The 18,870-nt window shown below is 38.4% G+C and overlaps 1 long non-coding RNA gene across 1 annotated transcript; it reads right to left on the bottom strand.

Moving 5' to 3' along the window:
• Nucleotides 1-265: 265 nt before the first annotated feature.
• On the bottom strand, nucleotides 266-3,992 carry LOC141633636 (uncharacterized). Its single transcript, XR_012538418.1, has 3 exons — nucleotides 3,681-3,992; nucleotides 501-544; nucleotides 266-354 (listed from the first exon to the last, which is right to left on the bottom strand). It is a non-coding gene; the product is annotated as an uncharacterized LOC141633636 (long non-coding RNA).
• Nucleotides 3,993-18,870: the final 14,878 nt, after the last annotated feature.

Genomic DNA, 18,870 nt, shown 5'->3' with positions numbered 1-18,870 from the left:
CATTCAACTCAACAATGTTCCAAATAAAATCCAATGTATAAATAATCTAACAAACGTCTTTTTTACTAAGCTAATCTATACTAAATGTTCTCTAAACATCTAGTAAACTTACATAAAACTATAAATCAATCCAAATTCGATGCCACAAGCCTAACAACTCAAAGTCTCAATCGGACATACTCATGTCAATAGTGCTCGATCGGAGTGGTAGAAGAATACATAGATCACCTGGCAACCCTCTCTTGCTTTGACCCTATATAGGAATATCCAATCTACCCGACAGCCAACTCCTCATTGATTAATGCACTGTTGGTTCTGGTATGCACTCCCGGTTCAATGCTGAGGTTGGAGAACCTGCATATAAATCACAAAAATAGTCATCGAGTATGCACCTTTTTGATAAATGAGACAGAGGACCTTCCTAAAAAGTGAATAGAGTGACTAATGACCACTAGGTGGAAGTGTGAAATGGGAAAAGTTGACAAAGATAACAAACCTACTTAGGATTCAGCAAAAGGAACATTCCAGCACCCTTGTTCACATCCTAAGATCAAATTATGAGAGTAGCAAAGTCATGAGTGTTATAAAAGATGAAATAGTTACACATTTTTAGTTAGTGATTTGGAGGGAAAAGGAGGGATCTTAATTCCGTTTTCCGGATAACATATTAAGTTGGAGGGAACCGTTTTTCCTCCTACAAGCCAATTCAAAGTTGTTTTTAACATAGTAAAAATTGACGGGAAAACACCCTTTTCCCCTCCCCCATCCCATACTCATACCGACCCTCCATGGCTTTATCCCCCCTCTTATTATCCTATCCAAACAATGCAACAGGCAATCTCATCAAGTCTTGTTTATATCATAAGGTTGAAATTTACCGAGCTAATCCAATTGCGCGATGCAACTAAGAATGAAGGTAGAATAAATAATGAGATAGCCTGTGACACCCTCATTTTTTAGCATTAAATAAACACGTAAATTCTACAGAAAAACTGACAGGATATGTTTGTAATTGGTTTAACTAGATAAAACCTGTAATTTTTAAAACTTTTCTAAACCATTCACAAACATTTCCAAATGAAGAGTGCCAAAACCTGCAAATACTAACAAACTAATTTACATAACAATACTAAGTCGTGAGAATAAAGTGATACAAACCAAAGTAAAAGAGGGAGACATATGTCCCTCCAAAATATAAAGACAACCATATGTTTAAAGGTTTACTACAAAATATAACCAAACTAAGTCCAAGGTTCTTTTGCTCACTAGCTCGTCCGTGTACCCCATCTAATCATCCTCAACCTGTCAATCGCATTTTATACAAACACGAAAGCCACAATTCAGTGGGGAGTAACTTCGAGTCCTCCCAGCCACGAAATGTCATATTTAATGTAACATGTAAACAACATCATAAATAAACTAATTATCGAATATTCTAACATATGAACACTAAACCACCAAATTAAACTATCATGTGAAACATATAACAAGCGATAATCAAACTTTATCAATTGTAACCGGCTTGCATCTCACCTATTACAATTCATAAAATCACCATACAAGAAAGGGCAATATATCAAAGACAGGCATAAGTTCTTAGCACCGTCAATAGTCACTCAGAATCGAGTCTATACCACGAGGTAGGGAAGGTAATCGAACCGGTATCTTGGCTCAGAGGTTCTATCAAAACATGGCCAAGACACAACACAACCCTAGTCCTAAATCTGCGCAGACCTAGACATACGGATACACACCACCGCACCAAAGACCCACAATTTTATAAAACCATGTGAGTACCCTAAGGAGTCCACCAAAGGGTTGGTTAGTACTTAAGCTGACCACTTACCCTCAAAATAAGTAACGAGGTCATGCCCCAACTTGGATATAAACCCACCAAGTCAGGAACACAAAGGCTATTAAGCAGTGAACATATACTCGTCAAAGACTATAAAGACCTATCTATGACAAATACAACAACCTGCAAGAAGTATTCAATACCAATTCCATTTCAAGCAATATTAACAATATTAAAGGTTTCAGGGAATCTAAGGCCGTTTCTACAATATAAGAACCCATTCCAAATCAACCAACAACATATGTGAAATAAAAACATAATTAATGGCCTAAAACAAGAATATGGCCAAATATCCATTTTTCACAATATTTTCATCCAACCGAATTTTTACCCGCAACCCCACTGACCCTGCGGCAGTGCACGGTTCAATCGCGGCTGACCAATCACACAATTGACTGACATCGATTCAGTCAAAGGGACTAAGGCTCAGTTTTCGGCATAATCATCCAAACATTACAATTATCGCTATAAAATTCATTTTAAGCCTATTCATTACAATTTCATATTATAACCTATCCTAACATGTGCCAACTACCAATATAAACATAACTTTACCATCAACATTATATTTACTACTAACATTATTCATTTCATAAGACTACCCATATGTTACTTATACTAAATATAACATTAATACGCCCGAAACGACGAACAACGCATGAAAAACCGCGAAACAAGCAACGGGCCGACCCGGGCCAACCCCAAGGCTGCCGTGGGCCTGCCGGGCCGCCACCCCCTTTCCCCCGTTTCTCCGTTTTTGTTCATTTTAACATCGTTTTAAGCATCAATTAATCATTCCCATTTCATTTCCATACTAATATGTGAACTTAACATACAAAAGACATGAATTTAACACATATTTTCATGTGAAATAAACTACTCAAATAACAATCACAAAATCATACAAAAAAAGCAAAGAATGTGACATTAATTCGTCGAGTAACTCGAAATATGTTACCTTTAGCAACAAAATGAGCAATTAGCACCTTGAACACCAAACCCTAATATGCAATCTAGCCACTATCTTCAACTATATACGAGTCTCCAAACTCGTCTTCTAAATCTTCACCTAAATAAACAATAAAAACACAATTATAAGCACTAATAATCATAACCCTAAAAATGGTGGACAAAATAAATTTAGGGCAAATGAATTTAATACATACTAGGATGTTGGAAATGAAGAGAGGATTCCAAATATGTAATCCTTATGAAATTTGGAGTAGAAACGAGTAAATTACGATGAAAATTAGCTTAGAAAAGCTTAGGTTTTGTTATAAAAATGGTGTTTTAGTGTAGAATAGTTTAGAACATTCAAGGGAGATGAAGATGAAAAAGAAAAAAAAACAAAAAGGAAGGAGGGAGTAGTGGTGCCGTGAGAAGGGGGGGAAAGAGCGGGATTTGGCGGAAATTTTATTAGTCGGTTTTGGCTTTCGTTTAACAATAATTAGAACCGTTTGTCAAACGCAAATTCCGACATTGCCAAAATTCTTAAACACGAGTTTACAAGAAGATTGAGTACTCATATGACCCATTTCCAAAATCGTTTGCCCAATTTTCAAAAGAATTGCCATTTTTCCCGATATGCCCTTATTTCGATATAAAAGGTTTTTACATGGTTTAAACTATTTTTAAACATTTCGAAACTATCAAATTAAATAATTTACTTCAAAATATAATAGAATTACATTTCGTTGAATTATTATTACTTCAAATACATTAATATTAAATTCAACTTGATTAATAAATTACTTTCGCAAAATAATAACGGTCCGAAATTACGGGGTGTTACATAGCCCCACCAAAGAGTTATTCGAAAGAGTACCTGAGAAGATCTAATAAGCAGTTAGCAAGTCCAGCTTCTGAGTGGCGTAGAACATCCCGGTCTTTTCTGAAACTTAGAGTCCAGGATCCATAATGATGGATTTCATTCTTCGAGATCTAACAATTCGACAAGCAACCACACTAAGTAATTGTTGCGATCATTCATTATCTTAGTAACAAAAAAATACACCAGCATCCTCCAAAAGGTTAGACCGAACAAAAGAAAGAACCAAGTTTTTAGAAGATAAAGACGAAAACCTCTAATTATTAATGAAAGTCATTCGAGACATAACTGAGCTAATAAGCTGGTACAAATATGAGTGAAGCTACGACAAAGTAGATTAATGATAACAACCAAGGACACCCCTTCTGTCCCCGTCGGGTAAAACAAATCTGTTCAGAGTAAAGAACTGGTCACCCAAAAGGTAAAGAAGTCTGGCTTAGAAGCAAAGTGAAAACTAGTCAAGAGTAGACATAAAAGTTTACCTAGGACAATATTCCATTTGAATATATAGATAAGGTGATTCAAGCTTGTTTACCTGCCCAATATCTAACGACGTACCAGTTGTACCACCCTCGTAGGTGAAGCTTAGGATAGCGCCGGTCTGTGAACCCCAGGAGCGGTCTTGTTGATCAGACAAGAACATCCACATTTCATATCCAGATATATAAATATTTCTACACCAATAAATGATAAAACCCATTATTGGGACGTCACCAATAACGAGATTTAACACTCATTAATGTTAAAACCATTAAAAATCATAAAAGCATTTTCAAAATTTTAGTTTAAAATTCTATAATAAGAATAATATCTTTACTAATTATGATTAAATACGGCTTAGTAACGCGGAAAAAGAGTAAGAAAAAGGAATACCTTTCGAGAATAATTCAGGATATTTAGCTAACATAGAAGCTTCAGTCTTCCAAGTCTCTTCTTCGACATTTCCACAACGCCAAAGAACTCGGACTAGAGGTACAACTTTGCTCCTAAGTTGCTTGTTGGCTTTTTCAAGAATCCGAATTGGCCTTTCTTCAACCGCCAAGTTAGGTTCCAATTCAAGAATCTCTTCTTGGATGATATGGCTAGGGTCACTAATGTACTTCCTCAACTGAGAAACATGGAAGACATTGTGAACCTTGCTCAGATTTGGGGGCAATTCTAAACGGTAAGCAGCAGGACCAATCTTTTCAATCACCCGGAAAGGTCCAATATATTTAGGGCTCAGCTTCCCTTTTACGCCAAACCGTTTCACCCCTTTCATAGGTGACACTTTAAGGAATACTTGATCATCAACCTCAAAAGAAAGTGGTCGACGACGGACATCAGCATATGATTTTTGACGGTCCTGAGCGGCTTTCATCCGCTCCCGGATGATTTTAACTTGTTCAATGGACTCGGTCACCAAATCAGGTCCTAACATTGGAACATTTTGGGTTTGATCCCAACAGACTGGAGTACGGCATTTTCTACCGTACAGAGCTTCATATGGTGCCATTTTAATGGAGGCTTGATAGCTATTGTTGTAAGAGAACTCAATCAGAGGTAAACATTTCTCCCAGGAAGTTTGGAAATCTAAAGCACAAGCACGAAGAAGATCCTCTAAAGTTTGAATTGTTCTCTCGGTTTGACCATCAGTGGCGGCGTGAAAAGCAGTGCTCATTAATAGTTTACTACCCAAGGCCTCCTGTAATGCAGTCCAGAAACGAGAACAAAATTGAGGGTCCCGATCTGAAACTATATCTTTAGGAACCCCATGATAACGCACTACCTCATCCACATAGACACGAGCTAGAACTTCTAAACTCCAGGTCTCTTTGATGGGAATAAACCGAGCACACTTAGTCAATCGGTCCACAACCACCCAAACAGCATTCTTCCCAGTGGAAGTCCTGGGTAAAGCCATCACAAAGTCCATGGAAATAGACTCCCATTTCCAAAGGGGAACATCCAAGGGTTGAAGCAAACCCCCGGGCTTTTGATGCTCTATCTTTACTTTCTGGCAGGTGAGGCATTTACTGACATACTCCACAACTTCAATCTTCATCCTAGGCCACCAGAATTGTAATCTCAAGTCTTTGTACATTTTGGTACCTCCCGGATGAACGGAGTAAGGAGAGAGGTGTGCTTCATCAAGAATTCTTTTTCTCAAATCAGCTGCCTCCGGAACATAGATTCTACCATGATAACGAAGATACCCATCATCATCAATCTTACAATCCTTAGCTTGCCCAAGTTGAATTTTAGCTCGAATGGATTTGAAAGTAGGATCATCGGGAAGGCAAGCACGGATCTCACGATAGAAGTCAGGTTCGGCTGACATGGCATTAAGATGATTAGAGCCCCTTTTTACAAGACTTATTCCCAATTTTTGAAGTTCTAAAGCAAGTTCAAGAGGTAATTCCCGAAAATAATTCAAAGAATGTAAGGATTTTCTGCTAAGAGCATCGGCCACCACATTAGCTTTTCCTTCGTGATAAATTAGATCGGCATCATAGTCATTCACCAATTCCAACCATCTTCTTTGCCTCATGTTCAGATCTTTTTGGGTAAAGAGGTATTTCAGGCTTTTGTGGTCGGTGTAGATGTTGCAATGGACTCCAATGAGGTAGTGTCTCCAAATCTTCAAAGCATGCACCACCGCAGCTAATTCAAGATCATGAGTCGGGTAGTTAACTTCATGAACTCTAAGCTGTCGAGAGGCATACACAATGACTTTCCCTTTTTGCATCAAGACACAACCTATACCATGCTTAGAAGCATCACAAGAAACATCAAAGTCCACTCCTTCTTCGGTAAGGTCAACACCGAGCGGTAGTCAACCTCTTTTTCAATTCCCCGAAGGCATTTTCACACTCCTCGGACCACACAAATTTAGACTCTTTCTTCAAAGAATCGAGTCATCGGTCTAGCAATCTTTGAAAAATCCTTCACAAACCGCCGATAGTAACCCGCCAAGCCAAGGAAACTACGGATTTCAGAAACATTGGTCGGACTTTTCCAATTAACAACGGCTTCGATTTTGGCAGGATCTACCATAACGCCCTCTTTCGAAATGACGTGCCCAAGGAAGGTCACTTTAGGTAACCAGAATTCACATTTAGAGAATTTAGCATACCATTTTTCACGGCGCAGAATCCCCAAAATAGCACGAAGGTGTTTGGCATGTTCTTCTTCAGATTTAGGATAGATCAAGATGTCATCAATGAACACCACAACGCATTTGTCAAGGTGTTATCTGAAAGTACAGTTCATCTGATCCATGAAAACTGCTGGAGCATTGGTCAATCCGAATGGCATCACTGTAAACTCGAAATGACCATATCTCGTACTGAAGGCGGTTTTAGGAATGTCAGCTTCTCGGACTGGAATTTGATGATAGCCCGAACGAAGATCAATTTTAGAAAAAGTGGAAGCACCTCGGAGTTGGTCGAAAAGATCATCAATTCTAGGAAGAGGATATTTATTCTTGATAGTAACCCGGTTAAGTTCACGATAATCTATGCATAATCGCATAGATCCATCCTTCTTCCTTACAAAGAGAATAGGAGCACCCCAAGGTGAAGAGCTAGGTCGGATAAAACCTTTGGCAATCAAATCATCCAGCTGAGTCTTCAGCTCTTTCATTTCAGACGGTGCCAGCCTATAAGGAGCTTTAGCAATAGGGCCGGTACCAGGAATAAGATCAATAGTAAATTCGACTTCCCTTTCAGGAGGAATTCCCGGTAGCTCATCCGGAAAAACATCAAGAAATTCACATACCACAGGAACATTCTCTTTAGGAGGCAGAGAGGAAGAATCTGAAGTAATCACCATACACAAGAAGGCTTGATGACCCTTTTTCATCGCATTGACAAACTTCATAGCAGAAATTAATTTAGCACCGGTTTGTCTTTTAACCACTTGATAAGACACACGGTGACCTGAAGGGCTTGTAAGAATTATTTTCTGGTCTCGACATTCAAATCGAGCATGATAAGTATGTAACCAATCCATGCCCAAAATGACATCAAATTCTTCAAGCGGAAATCGGAAAAGATTTGCTGGAAATATTGATCCCGCAATAGATATAGGAACTCCCGGATAGATTTTAGAACAGGAAAAGACATCACCAGAGGGTAAGGATATAGATGTACTTTCTTCATGTGATGATTCAAGTGATAACTTATCGGAGAGTTTCATTGAAATAAAAGATAAAGAGGCACCCGTATCAAATAGTACCAAACAAGGAACATCAAAAATAGAAAATGTACCCGTAATGATATCAGGGTGTGCCTCTGCTTCAGCTCGACTCATGACAAAAATCCGGCCTTTCGGCCTCTCTGGGGCAGCAGGAGTAGTAGGAGCCGTCACCTTCTTCTCCGGGCAAACATTAGCCTTGTGGCCCGGTTTGTTGCAAGAAAAGCATATGATAGGATCAACGAAGCATTTACCAGGATGTGCTGGTTTCTTGCAGTTATAGCACACTCGGTCTTTAGCACCTTTATTGTTGTTAAGAGCCGAAGATTGACCACCCCGGTTAACTTGCACAGTAGGATCAAATCTCCTTTTATTTGGGTAAGAGGGAGAAGAGGTGAACCTGGGTGAAGGAGTATAGGGCCTAGAAGATGGATATAAAGGCCTCTTGCCAAGACTGGAACTGGTTGCACGAGCTTCATTTTCAATGTCTTTCAGGGAATTCTCAGCCCATAAAGCATCATTGTAAATTGAAACAAAGCTGGTGGAGTCTCGGCGGACCATGCTTTTGATTTTAGGAGAGAGCTTTTCAAGATAAAAGAAAGCTTTTTCATTGTCATCCTTCACCAATCTAGTAGCATAATGAGCCAAATCGTTGTATTTATCAGTGAAGGCCTGAACAGGAAGGCTTCCTTGCTTTAATTCCATGAATTCCTTCAACTTCTGCTGTTTAAGTTCTTGCGGATAGAACCGGTGAAGCAAAAATAGCAACAACACCAAGCTCCATTTTCCACGGTTTTGGGCCATCTCTTAAAATGAGGTCCAATTCCAATTCCGTCTAAGAACACATGCCATTTTCCGGCCTAAGACTCTTCTATGATGAGTTTAGAGCCTTTTTGCCTAGGATATTAAGTCTTGAAGAGGATTAAATCTGGTGCTAAAGAGAACAAACAGCCGGGTGGTCCAATGGGCACGGTTTTGGAGAGAAGACAACCATCGCTTTCAAGCTTTCTTCTTTTGTCTAGGCAAGCTTTAAGGGACCTTTTGCTGCAATTTTGGGTCTTATACTCCTTATGGACGAGCCCCACCAGCTGCCCAAGAAGTCTTTATAAGATAAATAAGTGAAGCATGCCAAAGGAAGCTTGTACAATTACCAACAATCCTCTTTATTTTCATTTGTCTTGTAGCCTTTTGTTTTCTGATTTGTGTAGGGCTTTGAGCCGTTTTTCTTGGAGTATTAGGAGGCTCTTTTGAGCCCTTAGATGCTACTTTAGATGAATGGCTAGGATTGCAACAAGGACTCTATTTAAGGAGCTCTTTTCTCATTGTAAAAATCAGATTTGAGTGAATTAAAATATGAGTTTGAAACTGAAGTTTTCAATCAATTTTCTTCTTGCTTAGTGTAAAAAACCCCTCATTACTTAGTGTTTGAGGCGGGATTAAGCTCTTGCTTCGTGATCTTGAGTTTAATTCCAAGGCTTAAACCTGATTCGTGATCTAGTTTAAGTCATATCTCGGTTACTTGTTCTTGTTTTCGTGTCAAAACAGTCCCAAAGTTTCTGTTTTGTTGCCTTAAGTCATTGTGGGAATTGTTATTTGAATGTTTAGTTCATAAGCATTTAAATTACAATCTTATTTCCATTGCTTTCTTTCAAAGTTATCAAGCTAATTAGGATCTTATATTCGTCCAAAACAGGCTGTTTCGTGCCTTGCTTTGGTTGAATCGTTTATTAGCTTCTAAATCTGTCCTTATATAGTTTGTTAGTCCTTAAAACAGTCCATCTAAGTGTCCAAATCGAGTCCTTTGTTGAGTCTAATTCTGTCCAAGTTAGTTCTTGTTTTCGAGTCTTATTTGTCCCAAAATCAAGTCCTAAGAGTTTTACTCCTGTAGATACCCGTATCCGTCGATATTGGAATTTATAGAGAACCCGACAAACACCCGATGATGATAGGACACATGTATTCTTTAGTTGTCATTGTCATTATTTGGAGCTCGTTTTACGAGGTAGAATGGGCATCGTCGATGAAGTATTTTATTAATTTAAATGATATTTAAATTAATGTTTTTTTAAGTGAATTCATTTTATTAATTTAAATGATATTTAAATTAATGTTTTTTAGTGAGTTCATTGTTTTTTTTTTTGTTTTTTTTAAATGATATTTAAATTATGGTTTTTTGGAGGTGAATTCAATTTATTTTATTTTATTTTGAATTTATTTTCCCCAAGTTTATTTTATTGAAAATAAAATAAATAGTTGATTTGAAAAATCATTTTATGAATATATTTGATTTGAAAAATCATTTATTTTAATGTGTTAATTGATTTGAAAAATCGATTTTAAAAGCGAAGAATACTCGTTTTAAAAGCATGTTTTTGAGCTCGATTTTAGCTCGGTTTTTGGGCCCGTTTTCTTTACGAGTTGGCACGAATATCGAGTACACTAACCAACCTAGACCACTACCCATCCAACCCAGTTCGAACCCCCTATCCACGGCCCAAAATTCCATCCCAAATCATCCCCAAACAGCCCGCAATACACGAGCAGCCCCCCTGTTTTGGCAGCTCAATCCCGAGCCCAAAACCCGCTCCAAACACCACCAAAACCCGTACCCATTAACCCTAACCCATACCCTAGTATCCTACCCATATTATCCTAGCTTAATCACCAAGAAAACCCCTCTCAAACCCTCACAAAAGCTGCTGGACAGCAGCTATGCGTGAGCAGGCCCGACTGCCTCTCCCTCTCTTTTACCCTACTTTAACTCCTTATAAATACCACCCCTTCACCATACATTTATTCCTCTAAGTTCTCCCCACATCCTACCTTCACTCACAAGCTTTAAACCTCAGAAACAAACCCTAATTGCCTCTCAAAAACCCTCCACAAAACCGACATCCAAACTGAAACAGTTTGTGTGTCCTCTTCGAAAAACAATTCGTTCCTCCTTCAAACCTCCATCAAAACTCGAGTTTCTTGTTCCTAATTAACCATATAACATCCATCTACACATTAGACAAAGATTTACGAGCCAAATTGCCCTTGAGAGTACACGAAATCCCTCGAAAAAGCAGTGTTATACACTCTGTTTTTGTGGCTTTTTCCCCGTCTGTCCAGTTCTGTTTGTGCTCGTTTTTCGTGCCCAATAACTCAAAACGAGCAGGGGTTGCTTTAAGATCTCTGTTCTCCTCTCTTTCTAGTTTTCAAAACATCTTTTAAATCGAATTTTCATCGTGAAACGAGGGAGAAATCGCTGTTTGAAAGTTGCTGTCCAGATTCGATAAAAACGCGTGTTTGCTTTGTTTCTTCGTCGACGACGGCCTCTCGAGATAAAATCTACCATCGATTATGACCCAAGACGGTGTCAACGATACATGTAGGTTGAGGGTGCATCAAATCCTCCTCTTTCTCCTTTTTTATTTCGTTTTTATGTTTGTTTTTCTTATAGTTTGTTTTTGTTCGTTTATCGTTTTTGTTTATCGATTGTTTAATTAACTATGAAACTAGTTTAGTCCGAGTATGAGTTAAAGTACCACCATGAACACCCGCGTTGACTTGAGATGGGAAAGAAACCGCTACATCAGTCGGTCGTACACCCCCGTCTCATTTACATATCCTCGTGTTCAAGGTAGGGCATTAATAAAACGATTTCTGACTTCGTTCTTCGCTTTTGACCCCTCCTTTGTTTCGCGTGATTCGACCCACCTTAGGACCATTCACATGTTAGTTTGACCTCTGATTGTTAACATATAACTCATTTAGATGACATTAGATCGATTTGATAACCTAATTAGACACATTAGGGTACATCGACATAGCTTTAAAAACCGATTAACAATTCTGTAACTTAATTGAATTCATCTTCCCTTTCACTAATTTTCTCGCTAGCATGGAAGTGCGTGCTTAACACCTTTCCATTTGCACTCGTTGACGATTTAGAATTGTACCTAACCTAGTTCGTATTTATTTAATTCAATTTGTAATTAATTAACCTTTAATTTGTTTTATTTATTTCTAATTTTTTAAAAGTCGTTTTAATTATCTTTTATGGTTCAAAATCTGTAAATTTAATTTAATGAATTTTTTCGTAATTTATTTTACTGATTTCGTAATTAAAACATAATTAACTTTGCTTTTCTACAAAAACCGTGCCTTGCACGGGTCTGTCTGACTTCTGATCCGTGCACTGCACGGGTCTGCCAGTTTTAGTTTCTTTTCTTCTTTTGTTTCTTTAATTGTTTACTAATCCTATTTTAATAAATATGGATTGGTGAATAATTTTAATAAGTTGGGTTCAATTTAATTAATAAGTTGTACCTAATTTATTTCAAGCCTTTGTACTTATTTATTTTAATTTAATTAGTTTAATTCTAATCTAATTTGTTTATTAGCTAATAATTCGGCTAACATCTTTAATTAGTCTAACTTAGCTTTAGCTTTTTTGTTTACATTTGTTTCGTTTATTAAGACTTAATAGTTTAAGTTGTATTTTGTTAGTTTGTATTGTAATCTGAGTCAAAGTAATTACGATAGTTGTTGTAATTAGATTGAGTTGTAATTTATTTCTCGTTGTGTCGGCATGAAATGCCTGGGTTGTAATAGGATAGATCCCAATGGCTCCCCCATTCCTCCTAAGCCGTGTTTGCGCATCTTTTATTTCAAATCAACCAACATGCTAAAACAACTTTGACAAAGTTAGTATTCATGCATTAAACGACATAGAAATTGTTGTCACATGTTAGGGTTTTAAAACGATGTTTGCATATCATATATCGTAGTAGCTATGACCTTGTTTGAAATCCGATACTTGACTTAGTAGAGGCCGTTATCGACGGGCGGGGTTAGGTGTCCTTATGGGCTTCCTAACACGTACCCTCACCCCTTACTCAAGATCTATGGTTTGTGGATCCGTCTAAATACCATTGGATTACGAGAGTCATTCAAATCGAGTGATATAGGGTACAAGTCTTTATCTTTAATCACTCGTAGTCGATTGGCTTTATGCTTTTCGATGAAAGGTGTAAAGTTGACTTGAACGGTTCCAAGTTCCCAAAAAACTTGGTGGCGACTCTAATTTGTCTTAATTCGATTCGAAGGAACCTCGAGTCGATTATGCCTAGTGTGGATCCCGCGGACGCAGTTCCCGCGGGCGTTGTCCACAACTCCAAATTGGTTATCAGAGCTTTGGTTAACAACAAAAAGCCTTTCTTTTTGATTTCATTATACCTTAACCACATCAAAAACACAAAAATCAACCATGAGTGAGGAGAGGCTTACCGGAATTGAAACACAAGTCACTCAACTTTCTGAAAAATGTGACTTGTTGTTGGATTCCTTCAATGCTATCATGGCTAACATTCCAACACCACCAAGAGGAAGAGGAGAACCATCACGGGGCAGAGGTAGAGGCCGTGCTTACATGGGTGGAAGAGGAGGCCGGGGTATCCAAGAAGGGGAGCCATTTTCAGATTCGGAGGACTCCATGGTCAAGGCTTTTCAACAAGAGCACAACAAGGATGTAAAGGTAGAAATCCCTGATTTTTATGGTAGTCTAAACCCCGAGGATTTGTTAGATTGGCTTAGAACCGTTGAAAGAGTTTTTGAGTTTAAAGATTATTCGGATAACAAATCTTTCAAAGTTGCAATCTTGAAATTTAAAGGCTATGCTTCTCTTTGGTATGAAAACTTGAAAAATCAGAGAAGAAGAGATGGTAAAGAGGCTATTAAGTCATGGTCTAAGTTGAAAAAGAAACTTAAGGATAAGTTTGTGCTTAGAGACTACACTCAAGATATGTTTATTAGGCTCACTCAACTTAAACAAGACCAACAATCCATTGAGTCTTACCTTAGAGACTTTGAACAATTAACCTTGCAATGTGAAGTCAATGAACAACCCGAACAAAAGATTGCTAGGTTTATTGAGGGTTTGGATTTTAAGATTGCTAGTAAGGTAAGAATGCATCAAGTGTTGTCCTTTGAGGAGGCCGTGAACCTATCTTTGAGGGTTGAGAAATTGGGAAAGGGGAGAGCTGCCACCACAAAAACAGCCGCCAAAACAGCCCCCTACTCCACCCAAACCGAGACCAAGGTTGATGAACCAACCCCTAAAAAAAAAAACCTACTCTTGACAAAGGCAAGGCACCCATGATTCCAACCAAAAGCACCACATCTCTGAAAAAATGTTACCAATGTCAAGGGTTCGGTCACTATGCTAAAGAGTGTCCAACCAAGAGAGCCCTTAGCACATTTGAGGTAGTTCATTGGGGTGAGGATGAGATCCTTGTTTGTGATGATAGTAAGGAAGAAACGGTGCAAGAGGAGGCTGCCATGGTTGTAGAACCGGATGAGGGAGTGAGTTTGGTCATTTGGAGAGCATTGAGTACCCAACCTATGGAAGTAAACCAAAGACAACAACTCTTTAGGTCTAGGTGCACCATTCAAGGGAAAGTTTGCAACCTTATCATTGATGGAGGAAGTTGTACTAATGTGGCTTCTAATACTCTCATTGAGAAGCTCTCTTTGCCTACACAAGGTCATCCTAATCCTTACAAGTTGAGGTGGCTCAACAAAGGGGCTGAAATTAAGGTGGATAAGCAATGCCTAATGTCTTTCTCCATTGGCAAGAGCTATGTTGATGAGGTTCTTTGTGATGTTCTACCTATGGATGCTTGCCATCTTATACTTGGAAGGCCATGGGAGTTTGATAAAGATTCAATGCATAATGGTCAAGACAACACCTATACTTTCAAGCTTGGTTCAAAGAAAGTTGTGCTAGCACCCCTACCACCCGATTCCTTGTTTGAACCACCCAAGAAAGTATTATTGATCAATGAAGACAAGGTGAGTCAAGGGGAGGACGGCATGGGGACTGACCAAGTTGTCCATGCCAAAGATGAGTTCAAGGAGCCAAGGGTTCAAGCATTACTCAAATGGAAAGATCAAACCGAGGGTTTCTTTGAAGGCTTGCAATGTGAGCCTACTTCATTTCCTAATCCAAGTTTAACTAACTCATTTGAATTCAAGTGCAAGGCTAGTGATGGTAATGGCCACGACAATGAGGTTGCCCAAGTGCAAAATTTCGAACCAATTGTTGAGGAATGGAAAGGACTCAAGAAACGAGTTGAAAGAGATCCTCCCATCCATACTAAGGCCATGAAATGCAAGGAAATATCTATGATTCCTAAGCAAGCTCGCATATTCAGGCCCGGGGACCTTGTGTGGGTTAAAATCAACAAGCAAAGAGTCCTTAAGAAAGGAAAAAACAAGTCCATAGCAAGTGAAGAAGGTCCTTTCAAAGTCATCAAGCAAATTGGGTTCAACAAGTACAAGGTTGATCTCTTGGGAATTCATGTAACATTTGATGTTGGGGACTTGAGTCCAAGCTATGTGGAGAATGAGGATGATGATTTCCAGGACTTGAGGGCAAGTCCTTTTGAAGAGGGAGAGATTGAAGCAAAAATAGCAACAACACCAAGCTCCATTTTCCACGGTTTTGGGCCATCTCTTAAAATGAGGTCCAATTCCAATTCCGTCTAAGAACACATGCCATTTTACGGCCTAAGACTCTTCTATGATGAGTTTAGAGCCTTTTTGCCTAGGATATTAAGTCTTGAAGAGGATTAAATCTGGTGCTAAAGAGAACAAACAGCCGGGTGGTCCAATGGGCACGGTTTTGGAGAGAAGACAACCATCGCTTTCAAGCTTTCTTCTTTTGTCTAGGCAAGCTTTAAGGGACCTTTTGCTGCAATTTTGGGTCTTATACTCCTTATGGACGAGCCCCACCAGCTGCCCAAGAAGTCTTTATAAGATAAATAAGTGAAGCATGCCAAAGGAAGCTTGTACAATTACCAACAATCCTCTTTATTTTCATTTGTCTTGTAGCCTGTTGTTTTCTGATTTGTGTAGGGCTTTGAGCCGTTTTTCTTGGAGTATTAGGAGGCTATTTTGAGCCCTTAGATGCTACTTTAGATGAATGGCTAGGATTGCAACAAGGACTCTATTTAAGGAGCTCTTTTCTCATTGTAAAAATCAGATTTGAGTGAATTAAAATATGAGTTTGAAACTGAAGTTTTCAATCAATTTTCTTCTTGCTTAGTGCAGAAAACCCCTCATTACTTAGTGTTTGAGGCGGGATTAAGCTCTTGCTTCGTGATCTTGAGTTTAGTTCCAAGGCTTAAACCTGCTTCGTGATCCAGTTTAAGTCATATCTCGGTTACTTGTTCTTATTTTCGTGTCAAAACAGTCCCAAAGTTTCTGTTTTGTTGCCTTAAGTCATTGTGGGAATTGTTATTTGAATGTTTAGTTCATAAGCATTTAAATTACAATCTTATTTCCATTGCTTTCTTTCAAAGTTATCAAGCTAATTAGGATCTTATATTCGTCCAAAACAGGTTGTTTCGTGCCTTGCTTTGGTTGAATCGTTTATTAGCTTCTAAATCTGTCCTTATATAGTTTGTTAGTCCTTAAAACAGTCCATCTAAGTGTCCAAATCGAGTCCTTTGTTGAGTCTAATTCTGTCCAAGTTAGTTCTTGTTTTCGAGTCTTATTTGTCCCAAAATCAAGTCCTAAGAGTTTTACTCCAACCGGGCCTCCACTAATTCTTTGAAACGTTCCCAGTCAAAACCCGGTTCAGATGAAACAGTAGGCCCAGTCATAAACCACCATCGATCTGCTTCTCGTACTAGGAAGTGAGATGCCAGCTTCACTTTATGTTCCTTCTGGACATCATACAACGAAAAGCTTTTCTCTAACTCTCGAAACCACCCCGCAAGAGCAACTGGATCAATTTCTCCACCATAAGTGGGAGTGTTGTTTCGGGTTAATTGATTAGCCACCCAAGTATAGGTGCCTGGAGTACTCTCAAGAGGCGGGGGAGGAGGAGGAGCTTGTTGATTCTGCTGATTTTGTTGGTTTTGGAGAATAAGAGTAAGAGCTTGTAAAATAGCATCATCAACTCTCCTTGGTGGAGCCATCTTGCAAAAGAGAAAATTTAATTAGTACCTAACAATTAGCAATCACAAACAGGCTACCACATAAAATCCTAAATCTACCCATCCTACCCATCTCTCAAGTTTATTATTTAAAGGTCAAGTGATTTTAAGTGGGGTGCACAAACGTGCGTCGGGAGCAACAAGCTCTGATACCAACTGTGACACCCTCATTTTTTAGCATTAAATAAACACGTAAATTCTACAGAAAAACTGACATGATATGTTTGTAATTGGTTCAACTAGATAAAACCTGTAATTTTTAAAACTTTTCTAAACCATTCACAAACATTTCCAAATGAAGAGTGCTAAAACCTGCAAATACTAACAAACTAATTTACATAACAATACTAAGTCGTGAGAATAAAGTGATACAAACCAAAGTAAAAGAGGGAGACATATGTCCCTCCAAAATATAAACACAACCATATGTTTAAAGGTTTACTACAAAATATAACCAAACTAAGTCCAAGGTTCTTTTGCTCACTAGCTCGTCCGTGTACCCCATCTAATCATCATCAACCTGTCAATCGCATTTTATACAAACACGAAAGCCACAATTCAGTGGGGAGTAACTTCGAGTCCTCCCAGCCACGAAATGTCATATTTAATGTAACATGTAAACAACATCATAAATAAACTAATTATCGAATATTCTAACATATGAACACTAAACTGACCAAATTAAACTATCATGTGAAACATATAACAAGCAGTAATCCAAACTTTATCAATTGTAACCGGCTTGCATCTCACCTATTACAATTCATAAAATCACCATACAAGAAAGGGCAATATATCAAAGACAGGCATAAGTTCTTAGCACCGTCAATAGTCACTCTGTAACTCGAGTCTATACCACGAGGTAGGGAAGGTAATCGAACCGGTATCTTGGCTCAGAGGTTCTATCAAAACATGGCCAAGACACAACACAACCCTAGTCCTAAATCTGCGCAGACCTAGACATGCGGATACACACCACCGCACCCAAGACCCACAATTTTATAAAACCATGTGAGTACCCTAAGGAGTCCACCAAAGGGTTGGTTAGTACTTAAGCTGACCACTTACCCTCAAAATAAGTAACGAGGTCATGCCCCAACTTGGATATAAACCCACCAAGTCAGGAACACAAAGGCTATTAAGCAGTGAACATATACTCGTCAAAGACTATAAAGACCTATCTATGACAAACACAACAACCTGCAAGAAGTATTCAATACCAATTCCATTTCAAGCAATATTAACAATATTAAAGGTTTCAGGGAATCTAAGGCCGTTTCTACAATATAAGAACCCATTCCAAATCAACCAACAACATATGTGAAATAAAAACATAATTAATGGCCTAAAACAAGAATATGGCCAAATATCCATTTTTCACAATATTTTCATCCAACCGAATTTTTACATGCAACCCCACCTGCGCGAGTGCACGGTTCAATCGCTGGTGACCAATCACACAATTGACTCGACATCGATTCGATCAAAGGGACTAAGGCTCAGTTTTCGGCATAATCATCCAAACATTACAATTATCGCTATAAAATTCATTTTAAGCCTATTCATTACAATTTCATATTATAACCTATCCTAACATGTGCCAACTACCAATATAAACATAACTTTACCATCAACATTATATTTACTACTAACATTATTCATTTCATAAGACTACCCATATGTTACTTATACTAAATATAACATTAATACGCCCTAAACGACGAACAACGCATGAAAAACCGCGAAACAAGCAACGGGCCGACCGGGCCAACCCAAGGTCTGCTGTGGCTCTGGCCGCCACCCCCTTTCCCCCGTTTCTCCGTTTTTGTTCATTTTAACATCGTTTTAAGCATCAATTAATCATTCCCATTTCATTTCCATACTAATATGTGAACTTAACATACAAAAGACATGAATTTAACACATATTTTCATGTGAAATAAACTACTCAAATAACAATCACAAAATCATACAAAAAAAGCAAAGAATGTGACATTAATTCGTCGAGTAACTCGAAATATGTT

The sequence above is a fragment of the Silene latifolia genome, chromosome Y, assembly GCF_048544455.1.
Source record: "Silene latifolia isolate original U9 population chromosome Y, ASM4854445v1, whole genome shotgun sequence".
Taxonomy (NCBI): Eukaryota; Viridiplantae; Streptophyta; class Magnoliopsida; order Caryophyllales; family Caryophyllaceae; genus Silene; species Silene latifolia.
The sequence above is the reverse complement of the archived record's forward strand: the minus strand, read 5'-3'. Positions and strand labels throughout refer to the sequence as shown.